The sequence below is a fragment of the Schistocerca cancellata genome, chromosome 1 (assembly GCF_023864275.1).
Source record: "Schistocerca cancellata isolate TAMUIC-IGC-003103 chromosome 1, iqSchCanc2.1, whole genome shotgun sequence".
Lineage (NCBI taxonomy): Eukaryota > Metazoa > Arthropoda > Insecta > Orthoptera > Acrididae > Schistocerca > Schistocerca cancellata.
The window spans coordinates 158121220-158145087 of NC_064626.1; positions in this window are offsets into that span (position 1 = coordinate 158121220).

Below are 23868 nucleotides of genomic sequence, written 5' to 3' on the forward strand. Positions count from 1 at the left end.
AAGGTATTTCATGCCTCCACCGGCAAGATTAATAACTGCTGGATTGTCGTTGGTGTATGTGAACGTACTAACACGTCTCCCCAACGCGTCCCACACCTGCTCGGCCGCGCTGAGTGGCCGTGCGGTTAGAGGCGCCATGTCACGGATTACGCGACCCCTCCTGCCGGAACTTCAAGTCCTCCCTCGAGCATGGCTGTGTGTGTTGTTTGAACTGTGCTGCAGCTCACGTTGGTGCTGTTTGCAGGTTTCCGTCCTCTGTTGGAGGCCAGACGGTATCGTTTAGTTGGCGTGGTTGCGGTTGTTTGTCTTCTTCTCGTGTTGTCTAGCGCCACTCGTTTCGCAAGCGTTGCCTGTCCGCTAGCAGCAGCAGCGGCGGTTATCGATATGTAGTAACTGTTGCCGTATCTTTGGGGCGACGTCGTGGTTCTTCCGGGTCGTGTGAGTGGGCAGTTCGGTTGGGGACTCAAAAGGAGCCAGGACAGCGCAGTGCGAGAACACGCTGGGACAGCTGGCGGCGCGCATGGACTGCCGGATGGAAGGTCTGTGCTCACATGGGTGCACGACCTCGTCGTAAACCGGATCCAGCAAGCTTTAAAATGAGTGCATTTAAATCCAAGCAGAGAAACCTCCACCATTGTGATATCTCGCGATTCTCCAGTGACGTGGGTTTATGATGCTGCTCGTAGTGTCGCCGAGGCGAAGAGCAGCGAGTGGAGTGCTTGGGGAAGGCGGATCTGATTAGCTTTTCTCAACTTCTTATTACTATTTACTGCGTTCAGCTTGTTACAATTTGTTAAGTTCAACCAGCGGTATTTTTCCTGCCTGGTGCCCGCTAACGCCCCAGTTACTTGACCTGGGGGTTTTTGTATGTAACGGCAGTGTACGTTTCCACGCCTTGCCGCTGCTGTCCGGCAAAGCGTGTAGTTTTGACAGCTTTCTTGATTGTAGGCCGTTTGTGATTCTTCTACGCTGGTGCTAGTGATTCCTTTCTCGTTCCGGCTGCTCTAAGCACAATATTCTGGGGGCGTAGTGCAGTCCGCCGGTTCTGGCTTTGGCGTACTGTTCCATTCTTGCATTTGGTTTATGAGACGTCAGGTAGCTTCAGCAAGATTAACATTAGTCATTCGTTAGGCTGCCACTAGTCTGAGTTACCATCTTGTGAAGTGAACGCAACTCTTGGCTGCCTATCTCATCGCTCGCGAATGTGTTTGTTGCCGGACCTTCTTAGAGGTCGATTCCTGGAGCACCGTCTGTGACTGGTCCTTGTTTTTTATTATTGTATTATTTATTACCATTCCTTGTAACGCCTACATTAAAGGTTATGTATGTCTACTTAATAATTCAGGTCGCCTTCTGGAATAAATCTAGTAGTGTTAGGGTTGTGTTACAAGGCTACCATCTTGTTGTTTTACCCGTTTGGTTGTCAGTTGCTTGTTTCTTTTAATTAACCTTTGCTTGTATTTGCTGTTTTACAGCAGGTTTCTAAATTTTTTATGTAATTGCCGTTGCTGGCGCGTAAGGCGTTCAGCTATGATTATGGTCATTTGCTTTGAAATTCGATATTTGTATTTTAGCAGTAAGCCTTAAAAACTTATTTACTGCCATTCCTGGCGTCTGGTACCTTATGCTGAGTTTGTGGCCACTTACGTTTTAATATTTCAGTACTTGTAAGTTGTAATTGGAGCGAGTTAATTTCTTAATTTATTGCTATTCTTGGCGTGTAAGGCGTTCAGCTGAGATCACAGTGTCTTTAAATAAAAAAAATAAAAAAAATAAAAAAAAACATTATCTGTATCTATATTTTATAGTGATTTGCTAAATTGTAAACCACTGAAAACACTATTATTTACACAGTTGTTTATTCTTTCGTTAATAACGTGTGGTATTTTTTTTGTTTATCGTTGAGTCTAGAATTACTGGTTTAAAATAAATTGTGCGTAACTGTAAAAAGACAACCAATAGTAACTGATTACGGTCCCGTCCACAATCGTAACCAAATCCTGCATTCCCTTGACCACCAGGTCTCACTGTTCTTAGCATAAATTAGTTTAAGCAGTGTGTAAGTCTAGGAACCGATGACCTCAGCAGGTTGGTCCCTTAGGAATTCACACATATTTGAACATTTTTGAACACCTGCTCGATGAGATTTAAGTCGGGGGAAGGGGTAGACCTGTCCATTCACCGAACATCCGCTCGCACCTGCACTGTTCGATTTGATCGCGCATTGTCATCCATAGAAAAGAAGTAAGGCCGAATGCATCTCTGAGTAGAGAATTATGGGGAAGAAGAGTCTACCGTGGTCAAAGATTTGGAGGTCATTACGCCCTTGCACTGACGTTCACGCCATAGCACCTGGACCACCAAAACGACCGTATCCAACACGGTTTCTGAGTGAACTACGGGTTCTCATCTCTTGCCGTAATAGGGTGCGTCTAGAATCACTATTCAAACTGAATCTCCTCTTGTCCGAGAAAAGAACGCGACTCTATTGCCGGTTGGTCCATTCTCTATGCTCTCAGCACCATCGCAAACGGCGCCGCCGACGTGCGGGTGTCGTTGGGGACAGACATCACCCTGTAACTCACCACTGGCTATCTTACTATTCATTGAGCGACACCCTATGGAGGGTTACTTACTTTCACTAGCAGAAGCTTCTTTTGATTACTATTATTTGTTTATTCTAACCTACTATGATGGCATATCCTGTCCACATTCGCTCTTATTTTTCTTTGGCGACGTAACTTTCTCCGAATAGTTTTGCCCGTTATTTGAAATAGATTTAGACTCATCTAAATTTTAGGAACAATTCCTTCACTGATTGAATTTATTAGGGTCGCAACGGATAACGCAATGGTATTCTATGGGGCAGTCAGAGAAAGCTCCGTACCGTTAGCTAAACCTGAACCAAGCACTTTGGATTTTAGGAGCGTAATCATCAATACTACAAATGTGACACTATTTTGAGATGTATTGAAAATAATTTAACGATCACGGAAATAGCTTCAAATGATAAAATATTTATTTTTGACTAATATTTCGCATGTTAACAGTAATCTTTTTGTATTCAATAGATGGACAAAACATTCCTGGTTCATTTATATAGGATCCTATTGCTTTCTCATACGAGAATAACAATCGACGTTGGCCTTAATCTGTAGAGTCCTGTGGGGTGAGAAAATCTGGGGAGCACGTTGGTGGCTGCATATCTTTGCATGAAGCGCTTGTATTCAAATATATTCATCTTGCCGAATAAACGCTCGGCACAGTTTTACTGATAATTTAAAATGTCCCGCACAAATAAAATAAAATGGCAGACAGTAACTTTTAAGGCTTGGGCTGCGCTTTGAATCTATAGACCGCGTGGTCGCGCCTAACGGAAATCACACTATTACGTCACTGATTAACTGAATCAATAATTGTAACCAGAACGTAAATGGTAATTCAAAAATAGCTAGGAAAAGAAATTGTTGAGACTAACAAATTATTATTAACAGATTCAAATACCTTTTGTCCCTTGTTCGATACAGACGTTCTGGGGGAACGCCTGGTCGCTTACCTGTCTTCAGGACAACTCACCCTGTAACCGTCGCGCGGAGCTGTCTCCGATCAGCCCGAGGTGGTGGGGGAGGCCAATGACCGGCCTCTGCTACGAAAAACGTTTTGCTTTACTCATCTTTGGCCAAGCCCTCCTGTTCCTGCTCTCTGCCTTCCACCGACACCGTTTGGGTTGGTAGAAGATTAAGAAACCCACCACTTCTCTGGTTTATATGGATATAGGGTTTGTTCTTTCGGACATTTCCGAAAGAACAGAAACCATTCATGACGTGCAGCCGTCTAGAACGAAATTAGAAATATATTAATACCGTCAGCTGCGCACGGGCGTTGATATAGTCCTCTTACAGGACTTGGAAGAATGTCTTCCACGAGTAATGAGTGTGTTGGGATGGGATACTACGAATGTAATGTGCAGCCAACTGATTGACAAAGAAAGATGCTGAACGTAGGAAATAATTGAAAGTAGACCATTCGCAGTGGAATGATCTGCTGAAGAGGAGGTGTAATTTATTATTATTATTATTATTATTATTACATGAGGCGTGAGTAACAGACTACTAACTAAGGGAGAAGTGATGGATATGGAAACTAGAGTGTGGATCTGGACTACATTGAAGGAAAAGAATTATATGCTAGTTTGTAAGCAGTGACTTACAAGAAATAAATACACTACTGGCTATTAAAATTGCTACACCAAGAAGAAATGCAGATGATAAACGGGTATTCATTGGACAAATATATTATACGAGAACTGACATGTGATTACATTTTCACGCAGTTTGGGTGCATAGATCCTGAGAAATCAGTACCCAGAACAACCACCTCTGGCCGTAATAACGGCCTTGATACGCCTGGGCATTGAGTCAAACAGAGCTTGGATGGCGTGTACAGGTACAGCTGTCCATGCAGCTTCAACACGATACCACAGTTCATCAAGAGTAGTGACTGGCGTATTGTGACAAGCCAGTTGCTCGGCCACCATTGACCAGACGTTTTCAATTGGTGAGAGGTCTGGAGAATGTGCTGACCAGGGCAGCAGTCGAACATTTTCTGTATCAAGAAAGGTCCGTACAGGACCTGCAACATGCGGTAGTGCATTATGCTGCTCAGATGTAGAGTTTCGCAGGGATCGAATGAAGGGTAGAGCCACGGGTCGTAACACATCTGAAATGTATCGTCCACTGTTCAAAGTGCTGTCAATGCGAACAAGAGGTGACGGAGACGTGTAACCAATGGCACTCCATACCATCACGCCGGGTGATACGCCAGTATGGCGATGACGAATACACGCTTCCATTGTGCGTTCACACGATGTCGCCAAACACGGATGCGACCATCATGATGCTGTAAACAGAACCTGGATTCATCCGAAAAAATGACGTTTTGCCATTCGTGCACCCAGATTCGTCGTTGAGTACACCATCGCAAGCGCTCCTGTCTGTGATACTGCGTAGAGGGTAACCACAGTCATGGTCTCCGAGCTGGTAGTCCATGCTACTGAAAACGTCGTCGAACTGTTCGTGCAGACGGTTGTTGTTTTGCAAACGTCCCCATGTGTTGCCTCAGGGATCGAGACGTGGCTGCACGATCCGTTACAGCCATGCGAATAAGATGCCTGACATGTCGACTACTAGTGATACGAGGCCGTTTGGATCCAGCACGGCGTTCCGTATTACCCTCCTGAAGCCACCGATTCCATATTCTGCTAACAGCCATTGGATCTCGACCAACGCGAGCAGCAATGTCGCGATACGCAATCGCGATAGGCTACAATTCGACCTTTATCAAAGTCGGAAACGTGATGGTACGCATTTCTCCTCCTTACATGAGGTATCACAACAACGTTTCACCAGGCAACGCCTGTCGACTGCTGTTTGTGTATGAGGAATCGGCTGGAAACTTCCCTCATGTCAGCACGTTGTAGGTATCGCCACCGGCGCCAACCTTGCGTGAACGCTGAAAAGCTAATCATGTCCATATCACAGCATCTTCTTCCTGTCGGTTAAATTTCGCGTCTGTAGCACGTCATCTTCGCGGTGTAGTAATTTTAATGGCCAGTAGTGTAAATAGAGTCCTCCCGTTAGTTTAGCTACAGCCCGTTCTACAGATTGATTTAAGGTACAGGCGTCCTGGTGATCCACGCGATCGCGAAGACAGCGGCATCTGAAAGCCGTCAACAAATGCGTTGCGCCGTGACGCAGCCAGCGCGGAGTCCATCAAGCCACTTGACCCCGGCGCTGCAATCGGCGTCTGGCCATCTGCGGGCAGCCGTTTGTTCGTGTCCCTCCAGAGCATTCTCCGCCACCGACGTGGCTATTCTTGGCCACCCACTGTTAACAACAGTGCGCTGCCGCGAATGTGTTGCAGCACGCATTCTCACAAACACACACACACACACACACACACACACACACACACACACACACACAGCGAGTTGGATGGCACAGTGGTTAACACACTGGACTCGCATTCGGAAGGACGGCGGCTCAGATGCACACGATAACCTCTAATCTTCCTTTCTTTTTATGGCAGCACGCAATCCAGCCGAAGAGCACGTCATCTCGGCATGTTATCGCTAGCAGACAGAGGCAAGAGACTGCATCACCTTCACCAACATCTTAGCTCGCTAGTGGCAATGTAGGAGAAGAAGGCAGATAGTTACGTGAACAGCTTTGATATTTATAATATACTTATTAAAATCAAATTCTGATTTTGGAAAGATGCAGATAGTTGTGCCACCCACATAGCCGTAGGAACATAGGCAAGGGAATTCCCCAAGACGTGAAATGCAACACCTGGAAAATGTTCTGAGGAACAATGGGTACTCCACAAATTATATTAGAAGTGTAACAGAGCCAAACACTCGGCGAAGTAAGGAATCAGAAAAAGAAATGGTTCAAATAGTTCAAATGGCTCTGAGCACTATGCGACTTAACTTCTGAGGTCATCAGTCGCCTAGAACTTAGAACTAATTAAACCTAACTAACCTAAGGACATCACACACATCCATGCCTGAGGCAGGATTCGAACCTGCGACCGTAGCGGTCACTCGGTTCCAGACTGTAGCGCCTACAATCGCACGACCACTCCGGCCGGCAGAAATGTCGGGTACGGCCTTTCTACCATACATTCCCAGAGTGACGGACAGAATCGGCTGTATACTGCGCAAACATGGCATAAAGACGATTTTCAAACCGACAAGGAAGATCAAACAGTGTCTCAGATTGGCGAAGGAGAAAAGGGACTCCCTTGCAATATCGGGAATATACCGTATACCATGCACATGCTCAAAAGTTTATGTCGGTATGACTGGACGATCAATCAACACGAGGATCAAAGAACATAAGCGACATTGCCGGTTGGGGCAGGTGGAGAAATCAGCCGTGGCAGAGCACGCATTGAATGAGACCGACCACGTAACAAAATTCGCCGACACGGAAGTTCTGGCTGTAGAGAAGCACTATCACACGCGCTTGTTCAGAGAAGCTGTAGAAATACAAAAACACGCGAACAGTTTCAACAAGAAAGAGGAAAGCCTTAAGGTAAACTGATCCTGGCTTCCCGTACTGCAGCGAACGACCGTCGCGGGTAGCAAGAGGAGATTCGCACCGGAAATGGCCGCGGAGAAGCCCTCGGACGTTGCCACGCCAGGTAGATATAGTCTGCGGCCGCGAGCTCGGCTCCAGCAATGGAGGGTGAAGCTTTGGCAACGCCAGCCACTCGTGCTGGTGAAACGTCAGTGAAATCGTTAGATGAAGGTCTGCCGAAGAACCCGAGACGGAAGCCAATAGGCAGTTTGTCAATAGGTGGCCACGGAAGCCTTAACAATTTTGAATTCCCCAAGGTTCTATCTTAGGTTCATTATTGTTTAACATATATGTTCACGCAATTTTTTTCAGTATACAGCAGACATAATTACACTCCTGGAAATGGAAAAAAGAACACATTGACACCGGTGTGTCAGACCCACCATACTTGCTCCGGACACTGCGAGAGGGCTGTACAAGCAATAATCACACGCACGGCACAGCGGACACACCAGGAACCGCGGTGTTGGCCGTCGAATGGCGCTAGCTGCGCAGCATTTGTGCACCGCCGCCGTCAGTGTCAGCCAGTTTGCCGTGGCATACGGAGCTCCATCGCAGTCTTTAACACTGGTAGCATGCCGCGACAGCGTGGACGTGAACCGTATGTGCAGTTGACGGACTTTGAGCGAGGGCGTATAGTGGGCATGCGGGAGGCCGGGTGGACGTACCGCCGAATTGCTCAACACGTGGGGCGTGAGGTCTCCACAGTACATCGATGTTGTCGTCAGTGGTCGGCGGAAGGTGCACGTGCCCGTCGACCTGGGACCGGACCGCAGCGACGCACGGATGTACGCTAAGACCGTAGGATCCTACACAGTGCCGTAGGGGACCGCACCGCCACTTCCCAGCAAATTAGGGGCACTGTTGCTCCTGGGGTATCGGCGAGGATGGACGAATGGAGACGTGTCGTATTCAGCGATGAGAGTCGCTTCTGCCTTGGTGCCAATGATGGTCGTATGCGTGTTTGGCGCCGTGCAGGTGAGCGCCACAATCAGGACTGCATACGACCGAGGCACACAGGGCCAACACCCGGCATCATGGTGTGGGGAGCGATCTCCTACACTGGCCGTACACCACTGGTGATCGTCGAGGGGACACTGAATAGTGCACGGTACATCCAAACCGTCGTCGAACCCATCGTTCTACCATTCCTAGACCGGCAAGGGAACTTGCTGTTCCAACAGGACAATGCACGTCCGCATGTATCCCGTGCCACCCAATGTGCTCTAGAAGGTGTAAGTCAACTACCCTGGCCAGCAAGATCTCCGGATCTGTCCCCCATTGAGCATGTTTGAGACTGGATGAAGCGTCGTCTCACGCGGTCTGCACGTCCAGCACGAACGCTGGTCCAACTGAGGCGCCAGGTGGAAATGGCATGGCAAGCCGTTCCACAGGACTACATCCAGCATCTCTACGATCGTCTCCATGGGAGAACAGCAGCCTGCATTGCTGCGAAAGGTGGATATACACTGTACTAGTGCCGACATTGTGCATGCTCTGTTGCCTGTGTCTATGTGCCTGTGGTTCTGTCAGTGTGATCATGTGCTGTATCTGACCCCAGGAATGTGTCAATAAAGTTTCCCCTTCCTGGGACAATGAATTCACGGTGTTCTTATTTCAATTTCCAGGAGTGTAGTTCATTCATACAAGTATTGTAATCAACCTACAGTAAACTAAGAAATGATAATACAAGCCGTTAAATGAAGTACTGACTCCTTTCTCCAAATAGCATCTCTCTCAAAAACGGAAAATATCATCATCAGTTTTACACATCGGAGTGTCGAGTTCGAATGATAAATGTAGAACTAAGATACGAAAAAAAAATATTCTGCTGCTTCGTAAAAAACTCATCTCAGATACTATTGTGATTCGTACTTTGGCGTCAGAGACAAGGAAATCGGTAAGTGAACAAAGTTTTCTCATTTCGTTTAATGTCCTTTAGTTACACGACAGTTGGTATTACGAATAGGATTTCTTATGACTGTCTTTTAGAGAAGCATAGTTGCACATCGTGCCTAGTACACGTCCACAGCGGCGTTCGGGGACCACAACACAGTTGCGACACTTGAGGATGGGCTTATGAGAGCCCGAAACAGGTCATGAAAATAAAAGAAATTTACAACTGAAGCGGTATTTTCAACCTCTGGTTTTAGAGAAGTCTTAAGAGATGGGTATTTTACTCATAGTAATGAAGTAAGCCGCGCAGATTGGCCGCGCGGTTTGAGGCATCATGTCACCGACTGCGCGGCCCCTCCAGCCGGAGGTTCGAGCCGTCCTTCGGGCGTGTGTGCGTGTGTTGTTCTTAGCATAGGTTAGTTTAAGTTGGTTTAAGTAGTGTGTAAGTCTAGGGATCGATGACCTAAGCAGTTTGGTCCCTTAGGAATTCACACACATCTGAACATTTGAACAATGAAGTAAATAAGTTCAGGAATTTGCTGTGACCCGGGCCGCAACTCGAAGCAGGAAGATTATGTGTCGCAGGTAGTGCTGTTCCCAACCAAGCACCCAGGCACGAACAACGCATATTCACCTGTGGCAGTTGCTCTCCCTTACTTTCCGCCGGCCGCGGTGGTCTAGCGGTTCTAGGCGCTCAGTCCGGAACCGCGCGACTGCTACGGTCGCAGGTTCGAATCCTGCCTCGGGCATGGATGTGTGTGATGTCCTTATGTTAGTTAGGTTTAAGTAGTTCTAAGTTCTAGGGACTGATGACCACAGTTGTTAAGTCCCATAGTGCTCAGAGCCATTTGAACCATTTGAGTCCGCAGCTCGTGGTCGTGCGGTAGCGTTCTCGCTTCCCACGCCCGTGGTCCCGGGTTCGATTCCCGGCGGGGTCGGGGATTTTCTCTGCCTCGTGATGACTGGGTGTTGTGTGCTGTCCTTACGTTGGTTAGGTTTAAGTAGTTCTAAGTTCTAGGGGACTGATGACCACAGCTGTTAAGTCCCATAGTGCTCAGAGCCATTTGAACCATTTGAACCTTACTTTCCAAACTACATGCTTAGCCCCAGTGTAGGGGACTGTTAGTAAAATAAATCTTTCACTATGCTGTGGAGTGCACTGTTTTGAAACGCACATCCCGCTGGAGAGCGTAATATTCTTCTGCGAAGAAATTCTCATTAAATGTGTTGAAACTAATCCAGTACCCTTCAGAAGGCTACGTGCACAACTGCGTTACCAATACAAACAAGAGTTTTTTGTACATTCATTAAAACTGATGTCATCTCAGAAACGGGTTAACAACGTTGATGTTGAAATCTGAAATCTCTTACCTAAAGATATAAATGGAATGGTAGATATGAAAGGAAGATAAAATAATTTCTACTGGTCAGTCACAGCTTTCCATTACAGACGATACACTTCACCATCCAAGATGCACTACGGGGTAAAAATGAGCCAAAATGTCACGGACTATCATCCTAAAAAAGAATTTCAATAAGAAACTCTGTAAATCTGTTCCAAATTACTCGCAGTTGGTGGTTCGTTTTTTACAGTCGGAGACCCAAGTGCCTTTTGGCATCTAATAAGGGAGGAGATATCATTTACGGAATTTTAAAGACCATCACAGAGTTCTAATACAATAATTTACGAAAATAATGTAAAATTTTCCCCCGACTGACCGCACAAAGGTACGATTCCGTCGTCCCACAACGGAGTTGAGTTATCATACTGCAACATCGCTCCAGATTATATTTTACATACACGGGTCGGTGTACCCGTGAAATTTATATGAAACATTGTACAACCTACTTTTTACATTCTCTTCTGTAAATCTTTTCTGTGGAATTCAGGGGCATTCATTTGGATTTGTTGCGCGTTATGAGCAAATGCTGCATACAGTATCCTTGTGAAAGGAAACCCAGAAAGTGTCTAGAAAAAATTGCGCTTTGGTTGCTTAACAGCTCCAGATTGTCCCCAACCAACAATACCAATTAAATTTAGTTTACATCGTCAACGAAACGTTATCTACAGCTTATGCGAAAACCAGACTGTAGTGGCTCTGAGCACTATAGGACTTAACATCTATGGTCATCAGTCCCCTAGAACTTAGAACTACTTAAACCTAACTAACCTAAGGACATCACACAACACCCAGTCATCACCCAGACTGTAGTCATAACATCTGGATACGGAAGGTAGCAGTGGCTGAGAAGGGTGTGTGATAGGGACGTTACTCAATCTATACAATAAGATAGTAGTAAAGGAAACCAAAGAGGCATTTGGCAAAGGATCTAGAGTTCGAAGAGAAAAAATAAAAACTTTGAGCTTTTCAGACGACAATGTAATTCTGTCAGCGATTGCAACGAATGTGGAAGATCTGTAAATGGAATGGACGGTATCTTGAAAAGTAGTTTAATATGAATACCAACAAAGGTAAACAAGGGTAATGAAGTGGAATCGGATTAAAAAAACATGGTTCAAATGGTTCTGAGTACTATGGGACTCAACTGCTGAGGTCATTAGTCCCCTAGAACTTAGAACTAGTTAAACCTAACTAACCTAAGGACATCACAAACATCCATGCCCGAGGCAGGATTCGAACCTGCGACCGTAGCGGTCTTGCGGTTCCAGGCTGCAGCGCCTTTAACCGCACGGCCACTTCGGCCGGCGGAATCGGATTAAATCAGGCACTGCTGCGAGAATTAAATTAGGAAATGAGACGTTACAAGTATAAGTTGGTCAGCAATATTATTGATCATAGCCAAAGTAAATATGATATAAAATACAAATGCGTTTCTAGAAACGAGAAATACGTGATCATTTACTGTAAATTTCATTTTTAAGAGATGTTTGCTGAAAGTGTTTGTCTGGAGTGTAGGCTTGTAGGGAAGTTAAATGTGGACGATAAGCAGTTCAGACAAGAAGCGAAAAGAGGCTTTTGAAGTGTGACGCTACAGAAGAATTCAGATGATTAGATGATAAGATCGGGTTGCCAATGAAGAGGCTTGATGAGAAACTTGTTTGTATACACCATCAGCTGCTGTATAAACTTTACTGAAACGTTTTATTGGTTTCAGTCTATGTGGAACATTTCTGGCACTCGACAAAAAGTCGTTTTAGCATCTCACTTTCCGTTGTATTAAACATAGTTGCCTTCACATTGACTTAAACAGGCGAACATCACTATAGATTACGTTTGGTTCTTAAATCTGTGTTAAGGTAACTTGAAAAATATTTAATGAAGAGATACTGAACTGATTTGAGTAGAAAAGAGCGACACAGTAGAACTTGACTAAAAGAATGGATCCGTTGACATGACACATCCTGAGGCATCAAGGAACTGACAGCTTGGTAACGGTGGGAAGTCTGTGTAAATCGGTCGGGGGAGGGGGGGGGGTGATAAAAATTTAGAGTGAGTACAAGGCTCGAATACAGTTAACAAGTTCAAAGGGATGTACGCTGAAACAGTTATGCAAAGCTGAAGAGACTTACATAGAATAGACGAGCGTGGAGAGCTGTATAAAACCAGACTCTGGACAGAATACCACTACAACAGCTACTGTCTACCCTCCATGCTTAACTACACAGATCTGCGACATAAAAATTGTTTAAAATTTATTAACTGATTTTTATAGTGTTTTCAACGCTGATTTCGGGAAAAATAGTGAAAAAATTCCATCACGTACCGTTATTTCACAAACTGCTTGTCTAGTTATAGCTTTTTTCGATACTTCAGTACTCTAATGAGTTTGAATTTTGGTTTTTAGGATCTCCATAAACTATTAATTAGCCGTTTTTGTACTAGATATACCTAAAATAGAGTAATTAGGAGAAACCAGCAGTATTTTCATGTCAGTGCGTCCGTCGCGCTCCCCTTTCCCCCGCCATCATCAAGCAGTGAGCTTCTGCCGTTGTCCTTCAGTTTACAGTACCTCTTCACTCTGTGCTGTTCACGTGTTGTTGTTACTAATGCTTTACAGTAGTGACCCTTTCCTTGTGTTGTGAAGTTGTTTTATGGACAATGGACAATGACTGCCAGAGGATGTATAAACTCGCCAGATTGCTTCTTCTACATTTGTGGTAACTATACCGTTAAAAAGCAACAAAGAAACCTTTCCAATTTTGTTGAAAAAGTATATTTCGCCTATTTTGGTATAAAGTTAGGCGATCAGGATTAGCCTCGGGCGCCACACAAAGTTTGTTCAGTGTGTGTTGAAGAACTGACGCAATGGTTTCAACGTAAAAGGAAGTCCTTACGTTTTGGAATACCAATAGTTTGGGTGGAGCCCAAAAATCATAGTGATGGCTATTATTTTTGTTCTTGCAACATACGAGGTTTTGATTTGAAAAACAAAAAGGATATTTCTTATCCTAACATTCAATCAGCCATTCGGCCTGTTCCTCATGGACCTGAAGTACCATTACCCTCTCCTCCATATTCTTTGGATGATATAGATGATCACTAGGCATTGGCTCAGCAAGGTGATAGTGAAAAAGACATTCAAATATTTCAGTATTTTAAACATAGCTGCACAACAGCAACGGCTCCACGTAATAAAATTATAAACAGCCGACCAGTTGCAATGGATAAAGAATTATTTACCAAGGTTTCAACAAATTTAAATTTGTCTTCTTCAGAAGGTGGCAATTTTACATTAGTAAGGACTAATGTACCATCGCCGTTTTTACAAATGTCGGCATAGATCCATTTGTCAAAATTAAAATATAGCCCTAGAAATAGGGTTTGTCACGTAAATATAAATTACTACATGGATCTTGCAGAGTCGGTTGTGAGCTCTGCAAGATCCATGTACTAATTTATAATTACGTGACAAACCCTATTTCTAGGGCTAGAGCTCACAACCGACTCTGCAAGATCCATGTAGTAATTTATATTTACGTGACAAACCCTATTTCTAGGGCTATATTTCAATTTTGACAAATGGCTCTATGCCGACATTTGTAAAAACGGCGATGGTACATTAGTCCTTACTAATGTAAAATTGCCACCTTCTGAAGAAGACAAATTTAAATTTGTTGAAACCTTGGTAAAGAATTCTTTATCCATTGCAATTGGTCGGCTCTTTATAATTTTATTCAAATGTTTTTTATTCCAGTTTTTGATCACAATATCAGTTCCTTTGACGATGACCGGTTTCAGTCAATAATGACCATCTTCTCATCTGTTCTACACCATGTTCTAATGTGATAAGTCTGTAATGGCGTCATCAAAACATATAAATATGTCCGTATCACATTAAAAATGGAGTAGAACAGATCTGAAGATGGTCAATATTGACTGAAACCGGTCATCGTGAAAGGAATTGATATTGTGATCAAAGACTGGAACAAAAAACATTTGACAGTATTGGATCACTGTTCATATTTGTGACTATGTCGCAGCTGGTGAAAGACAGAGACTGCTATGATCCTGGCCCAACCGATCCCATTCCATTCTCACAATCTGAACTGAACGATTTAGTTAGAGACCTAGGCCTTTCTAAAGAATCGTGTTGTGTACATAGTTCCGCGTAGTCAGCGTGTACACAACTTTCCCACCAGAGCGCGCCACACTAAGCACAACAGCGCAGGCGCAGCGGTCGTCCGTCTCTGCACTACGAGGTGGCGCTGTCTTAGAGACGGACCAAACTCTGCTTCCGCCGATCCGCGTATTAATATGTAACGCAGCCAATGAGATTGCTGCTAACGTAGAACCTTTTCTCCTCGCAGATCACACTCGCGCAGTGATACCTGAACGCGCGAGGTATTATAACGAGTGTACAGACCTCTGATTAGTCAGTCTGCATTTGTCTGCACCAGTCTGTGCAAGTCTGCATTAGTCTGTACCAGTCTATAGTCAAGTTTCAGTCTGCGCCTAATAAGATTATCATATTCCTGTACATAGCCATGAAGAAAAATGTATAGACACTTTGTCAAGTAACAGAGATATGTGAGAATAAGATTAACGTACCGAGACCAAAGGAACATCAGATTGTCATTTGTAAATAGCATCCAGAACCAAGTTAAGTTATTTTTATACTTGTTATTATTTTAATAAATGTGTGTGAAAATTAATCAAGTTCTGTTCAAAGTTGGTCACCGTCAATCTGCTACTCTAAGCATGCAAGTGGCATTTCTATCGTCTGACCTAACAGCAGAAGATAAACATGTCACGATAAGACCGCTCGCCTACTTCGTTAGAGCAACAAGTCAACTAATCTGATGGTGTGTGTACCGAAGGTCTTACAGTATGCACACCACAAATCGGCAGAGGTTTTAGGATCTAGATTGAAAGATAAGCATATGTTGGCTCCAGGTACATCCTTTTCTTGGCGTCGATGGAGGGAAAAGGAGTTTGTATCTTTCTTCTCTCAAGAATGTGAGCTGGTGTTTTGCAGTGATGTTCGTGGACTTACGGCACGTTTCAAAATAGAATATGCTTCTGATGAGTGGAGACTTTTTATTGAAAAAGAAGCCTTAAAGCAGTACTTCTACACAATGGCGATAAGTATGCTTTTATAACAGTTGGACACTCGGTTCACTAAAAGAATGTTACGAAAACCTTGAACTGGTTATAAGCAAACTGTGCTATTGAGACGACAAATGGACACTATATGGTGATTTAAAAGTGATTTCAATGCTGCTTGGTCAACAAAGTGGCTATACAAAGTTTCCTTGATTTCTCGGTGAATGGTACAGTAGAGACAGAAAGCAACATTACGTAAAAAAAGCTTGGCCCTTGAGAAAAACCTTACAGGTAGGGGTTAAAAATGTTGAGAGGAAAAGCCTTGTGGATCCCAAAAAGGTGTTACTTCCACCACTTCACATTAAGTTGGGGCTGATGAAACAAATTGTTAAGGCTTTGCCAAAAGAAGGGGAGTGTTTCAGATAGCTTTGTGAACAGTTTCCTGGTTTATCCGAGACAAAGGTAAAGGAAGGAATCTTTGTCGGATCAGACATTAGAAAATTCATGGCAGATCCCAACTTTGTGGACAAAATGGAAATAAAAGAAACGGTAGCCTGGACATCTATTAAATTACTTGTTACCGGTTTCCTAGGAAACAAAAGAGATACAAACTACAAGACAATCGTCGCAGACATGCTCGACAACTTTAAGAAGCTGGGCTGTAACATGAGCATTAAAGTTCGTTTTCTCTACTCACATCTTGACTACTTCCTGCAAACTTTGGTGATGTAAGTGAAGAGCAGGGCGACAGATTCCACCAAGACATCAAAGAAATGGAAAGAAGATATCAAGGAAGATGAAACGTCAACGTGATAGCGGACTACTGCTGGATGATAAAAAGAGATGATCCTCAACGAGTCCACACCCGGAAAAGAAGCTATGACAGAAAGCGAAAGCGTTATTATAAGGACTTACGAGCTTAAAGAGAAATGGAAGTGTACTGGTAATGTAGTTAACAAAATGATTTACAAATAAAATAAAATTTTATAACGTTGGAAAAAATGTGATAAATTGCTTAAATTTTTTATTATACCCAAAAATACTCCCTTTTTTGTGAGAAAATTTGACGTGATAGAAAAAAATGGATTGCATTTTTGAAATCAGCACTGAAAAGTACATAAAAATCAGTTATCAAATTTCAAACAACTTTGAAAAAACATTTGTTTGCAGTACCTCTGCTATCAAAAGTCATTCATTGTCATTACGCTAGGAGGGTTCAATAAGTAAAGCTACACGTATTTTCGCAGTGTTGGCGTGTCAGTCGCCACAGAAATATGAACGAACTTCTACTCCATGATAAAGCAAGACCTCACTTAAGCCTGTGCACCCCAGAGGAGCTCTCAGAACTTCGTTACACTGTTCTTTCTCATCCACCCGACAGGCCGCATCTCGCACCTTCTGACTTCCATGTGTTTGGATGCGCTCCGCAGCAAGCAGTACGTAGATGACGGGGAGGTTACTGATGCAGCAAGACGTTGTCTCCAACGTCGACCAGTAGAATGGTACCCTACCAGTAAGGTGGCGTAAGACCGTCGCATTGAACAGAGATTATGTTGAAAAATAGGGTTGCTTTCAGAAGAAATATGTGTTCCATTACTCGTTGAACGCTCCTCGTAATCCAATAAATCTGATACGTTTTTAACGATATTGTAAGGATATGCCCACATTGCTGTGTCTCGCTCCATAGGTTTACAGTCATAAATCCTGTAGACTTTGTAACTGGACGTGACATTAATCCCGTTCGTTTCCGTCTAGAGAACGGCCGACTTGCTGAAGAAAGCACCGCAGCCGCCGCCGCCGGCTATCACAAGTGGGATGGAGCCCACCGTGAAACGCCCAAGCAGCTTCTCAGGGCTATAAACAACCCAGCGCAGTATCCAGGTACGGTTATAGCTGCTTTTGTGGGTCAAGGAAAACGTCAGATCCGGTGAACACACAGCTGCCGTGCTACATAGGATGGCGCTCCCATTGTCTATTTAATTTAAAAAAAAAAAGGTACTGACCTCCTGACTGTAACAGAAACACTAGATTTTTAGATAAGGGTAATTATTAGCGAATTATTAAGTCTAGTTCTTTTGCAGTAAACATTATATTCCTGTTTTTTTTCCTTAGTAAGATATAGAACAGAGTGATTACCTAAAACAATTAAACTTTTATTGAACTAGTCTGTGCCACTTTAGGACCAGGTTTATCCGAAATTATATTATGAGAGGGAGTTTGGCAGTTAGCTGGAGGTTCTCTGTTCCAAATCATTCCATTTTTTCCAGTGAAATAATCTTTCACGGTGTTGCCATTACTAATTATTACATTACCACGATCGTGTGGCATCGTGTGACATCTGTAAACATCAGCACTCAACTACTCAGTACTAGTTGAGTATTGATGCTGATGGATATCACATTGCACCAAACTTTGTATGAAGACTTTCCTTTTTATGTTCTGATAATGGGCTGTGCCCAAAACGTGCCATTAAATAATAATTTTAAACAGCAAGTAGCCAGTTAACCTAGCAACCTATTCAGCAGTGGCATAAGTCTCAAGTCCACTGATACAGTTGTGAAGGATATCACAAAGACGTTGCATCCCCTTCTACGGTAAAGTGGCCCACAACTGTTGAAACTGGTCTTTAATATCCTTGTTATTAGTAGTGGCACGGAGTTGACGTCCGAGATGGTTCCACACATTTTGTTGGGGCATCATGCTGGCCACAAGAGTACCTCAGCATGAATCAGACAGTTAATAGATGCACGTGCCATGTGTGGGAGACTTTGTCCTGTTGAAAAGTAGCACCACGACACTGTCACATGAGGGGTAACATAAGAGGACACAGAATGTTCATGCTGTACCATTGCGCCTTCAGAATTCACTCAGTCACTACGAGTCGTGACGTGAAGTCTCCCCCGATGATTCCCCACACCACAGTGCGAGGATTAAACACAGTTTTGCCTCTCCAAAACATTGGAAGAATGGAAACTCGTCCTAGGTCGTCACGAAAGTCACCGGTGTTCATACGGGTAGCTGAGGGAAACGTTTCATACACCCCGCCTCTCAGAATGGGCGGCATGCAGTCACCCTTCCAAGGGAATGTTATTTCCGACACATTTCGCGGCGTTAAACGACAATTCCCGATGATTGCGGGTTGCACAGAATGACGTTCTTCACACCCTTTGACACAGCTGACACGCTATGGACGATTAAACACTTCTCTGATCTCGTGGAGCTGCAACCCCAATGAATGTAATCTGACGCCTTAGGTGTGTAGTGTGTTCGAAATTGTTGCTCTGTTATAGAAGGTGGAGCTACTTCGAGCCGTTCAAACCCATTTGACAAAATTTGAACGTGATCCGAAGTAGCAACGGATTGCCTCCCCTCTGGCGTCAGAGAAGTGGCAGAGCGCCATTCAGCTGAATGGTTCATAAATGGGTCCAATGGCTCTAAGCACTATGGGACTTAACTCTGAGGTCAACAGTACCCTAGACTTAGAACTACTTAAACCTAACTAACCTACGGACATCATACACTTCAATGCCCGAGGTTACAGACTGAAGCGCCTAGAACCGCTCGGCCACAGCAGCCGGCTGCTGAACGGTTGTTGAAGTCTCTGTTCACGTACGTTTTTGAAGAGCTCAACAAAGGTGCACGTGTGGCACCAAGAGCGTTGCCGAACTAGACGGTTTTAGAGGGACTCTTTGCCGTTTCATCGCGCATTTGTGAATGTTGCACAACCCCATCCCTCACCCCCATGATCACGCCAGAGATGAGCTCGAAACAGGAGGGATGAAAAAGCAAAAATACCCTGTGATGCCTTTACCAGAGTAAAAATTGCGACTTGACAACACTACAAATGAGTCAGATAACGTTCATTGCGATTTGAGAGCTGCGATTCATCGTTGAACACAATGCAACGCTATTCATCAGCAGTCCATGCGTCTCAGTTACTGCACCACTCCAAACACAATCTCCTGTGTTCTGTTAATGGCAGTCTACACGTGGGTCGGTAAGGCTCTAATCCAATGGTTAATTCTCTTCAACCAATGGCTCAGGAAGACACAGAACGTTGCTTATTGTTATACGGCAGGTGCCAATGTTAAACGGGTAACGATGTGCTTGGTCCACGATATAGCGACGCTCCCTTGTGGTGGTCAAATGTGGTTGACCAGACCTTAAGGATGAGTATACCTGCTCTCGTGACTGCAGTCAGTCCAGCATTGGACCATTGTCACATCTAAATGTCCCACAAATCTGAATGTTACAAATTCGACCAGCCAGACAGATTGAGACCTATAACGAAGCCCCTTTCAGACTCTGACAGATACTGCTAACATTGTCACACACAACTACGCGACATTTCCGTGTCCTTCAGATGAGCATTCAACATCTGATGCTGTTCAAGCCAATTAGTACTTTACCAGCCTGATAACAATGCTAAACACGAACAACACTAATGCATTTTAATGGGAGTTATACTGTCAGAGAGATCAGCAGCTCTAATCGTGTACATACCCGCCGATGATGTGAATGTGTACGAAGTTTCAAGGGACATACAATCATTTCTTCTGCATGTTTCGATTTTTTAGCCGGGCAACATATTAATCACCGCTAAAAAGAGCACACTGGTCACTCTGGAGTTCTGTAGATGGTGAAGAATCGGAACCATGCTTTCATGTCACCCTCCATCGCTCATATAAGTCACGGCAGTAAAGTGATGTGTATGTGAAAGTCGGTTGTGTGGAAGCAGGGCAGTTAGTTAGCCATATCGAGCACTAAGCTGTCCGTTTCGTTGGTGCATCAACGCGAAGGATGATTTACTACTACCAGCCATGCAGCACAGCGTAGGAAAGATGGTCATAAAAAGATCCGAACCAACAAGAACCGGAGACAAATATTATGGCTTGTCGATGACAGTGAATGCACTCCCATTTCAATCAGTTTTCGAGCGAATATTACGGAGGGAAGAGCATGCAGTCGGGATTTAGCGTCGTGTAGCTTGCTAATGGCCACTGGGGCACAGCGTCACATAAAACTGCACCTCTTCACCGTGGGCCAAACAACGCAGAAACTGGACAGTGGCTGAGTGGAGGCGTGCAGTGTGGTCCGACAAGTCGCCTTTCTGTTTGAGACTCGAATGACGCAAGGCGTGGAGTGTACTTACGACCCAACGAGGCGCAATATGTGAAGGGTGTGGAGGCTGTTTTAGTAAGTTTTGGGGGCGTTCTTCGTACCATCAGTTGAGCCTTCTCATTCAAGTTCTGTGAATATGAACCAAGATGTTTAACATTCTCAGTGAAAAACTGTTAACCTCATATCTATATTTACATGAAAGCTCTAGACGAATTCGTCTTCCAAGATGATGAAAGTCGTGTTCACACAACTGCATATGTATGTTCTTGGTTTGACGAACACTCAGGCACTCTATCGGATCTCGACTGGCCCTCTAAATCACCCAGTGTTAACCCCACAGAAATTATTAGGGACTTTTTGGAACAGCGAGTGAAGCTTAGCAATCTGCTTTACAACTTTTTATCAACATCATCACAGTTTTGTAGCTATACTGCTCTAATGCGTCAAGAAATCTACAATTTGGTAATATAAATAAGCGTGAGGAGGGGAGCGGAAGGACAAAAATTATAGAGTGGGACCGAGGCTGGAGTACAGCAAACAGATTCACATGAACGTACGCTGCCGGGAAAAAATGCACCATCTTCGAGGACAAGGTTATTTTATTGATAAGTGAGGTGACAGGTAGTTCACCATTGTAGAAGTAACAGATTCAGACTAAGTGAAACACGCATTTCACTATGCAGAATGTCCAAACAGTCGCATCAATATACAGTGTATCCCCCCCTCTGGTGGCAACGCAGGCGTCTATTCTCGCATGAAAACGATCGTAAGTGTGCCGAATGACGTCCTGCGATAGTCTGTCAGAAGCATCTTACCCCTTTCGTTGCAATTCTACAGTAGTTCGTGGACCTGGAGAGTGAGTTAGTCCCAGTTTCACCATGTCATACGAGTTCAATTGGCGAGAAATTTGGTGATCTTGCTGGACGGGATAGTTGAATACCACGAAGGGCACGTTACGTTGCAGCAGTCATATGTGCACGTGCATCGTCCTGCTGAAAAAACAAATAACCTTTATGTCGAAGAAATGGCAGCAACCTGTGCAGTGTACAATCTATTATGTAGGAATCAACATGGATTCCAGAAACAGCGATCGTGTGAGACCCAACTCGCTTTATTTGTCCATGAGACCCAGAAAATATTAGATACTGGCTCCCAGGTAGATGCTGTTTTCCTTGACTTCCGGAAGGCGTTCGATACAGTTCCGCACTGTCGCCTGATAAACAAAGTAAGAGCCTACGGAATATCAGACCAGCTATGTGGCTGGATTAAAGAGTTTTTAGCAAACAGAACACAGCATGTTGTTATCAATGGAGAGACGCCTACAGACGTTAAAGTAACCTCTGGCGTGCCACAGGGGAGTGTTATGGGACCATTGCTTTTCACAATATATATAAATGACCTAGTAGATAGTGTCGGAAGTTCCATGCGGCTTTTCGCGGATGATGCTGTAGTATACAGAGAAGTTGCAGCATTAGAAAATTGTAGCGAAATGCAGGAAGATCTGCAGCGGATAGGCACTTGTTGCAGGGAGTGGCAACTGACCCTTAACATAGACAAATGTAATGTATTGCGAATACATAGAAAGAAGGATCCTTTCTTGTATGATTATATGATAGCGGAACAAACACTGGTAGCAGTTACTTCTGTAAAATATCTGGGAATATGCGTGCGGAACGATTTGAAGTGGAATTATACTTGAGTATTGCTCATCAGTGTGGGATCCGTACCAGATCGGGTTGACGGAGGAGACAGAGAAGATCCAAAGAAGAGCGGCGCGTTTCGCCACAGGGTTATTTGGTAACTGTGATAGCGTTACGGAGATGTTTAACAAACTCAAGTGGCCGACTCAGCAAGAGAGGCGCTCTGCATCGCGGTGTAGCCTGCTCGCCAGGTTTCGAGAGGGTGCGTTTCTGGATGAGGTATCGAATATATTGCTTCCCCCTACTTATACCTCCCGAGGAGATCACGAATGTAAAATTAGAGAGATTCGAGCGTGCACGGAGGCTTTCAGACAGTCGTTCTTCCCGCGAACCATACGCGACTGGAATAGGAAAGGGAGGTAATGACAGTGGCACGTAAAGTGCCCTCCGCCACACACCGTTGGGTGGCTTGCGGAGTATAAATGTAGATGTAGATACTGTTACTTTACCTTGCAGAAACACCAGATGTGATCGCCAATTGTAGCTGATGATCCAACAAACCGTGAAGCGAGGTATGGGCCCCGTGTATCATGGGCGAATGCCCTCGGGAATAGGCAGCTCACCAGGTTTGCGTAGTACATGTGTACGTTCATAATTCGCATAAAGGCAGAACATACACTCATCACTGTAGACAACAGAACCCCATTCCACTCTTTCGACACCAGAGTCGCTATGATCGGTGCTGACGTGGTGGCAGTGGTAACATGGTCGGGGGCACATGTTATCTTAAGCCTACTGCAAGCAGAGGTGTAACAAGTGTCCTAGTTTCGTCGCTGGATGATGTTCTGTCAGCCACCGCTACTCGCACAATTCGTCGATCTTAATGTTCGTTTGTACTACAGGGGGCGTTTGAAACTTGGTTTATAGGCGTGGGAACGCCACTGATACATTGTACCCAGCAAGGGCAGCAGTCCGTGGATACATCCTTTTAGAGTCCCACAGGCCCACAACGTGACCCTGTTCAAATGGCTGAGGCTGTTCAACTGGAGTACGGACTCGTCGTGGGGCGTGGTTGTTCTCTAGAATGAATGCTGAAAACACTGTGGATCTCTAAGCTCAGAACAGCACTGCCTACAGCTTAAAAAAGGGGCTGCACACGCTTCCTGAACACTCTCTGATCGCTGATGACACTGAGAAGTAGATCACTAACACTACAACCCCTCACTATGTACATATTGCACCTTGGTGATACATTTTTTTCCAACTGTGCAGGTCATAGGCGTTATCTGGAGACGAAGAGACTTGACAGGATGGACTCACGTACAGAGCTGCATCAAATCAGTCTTCGGAGCGAAGATCACAACAGCAACAGTACTATATCAAAACACCTATGAGTGAGTTCGGTTGCATATATGAAGAGACTTTTTCGCTAAACTGAAGCCAATATCAAGGTTCTGAGGCGGTGTTAAACGGCACTAGTGTCGTGTCTGCTGAGAGTGAACAATTCTTTCTTGTATGGAGCACATTTTGCTCATGTGGGAGCGATCTAGATGCTTGTAAAAC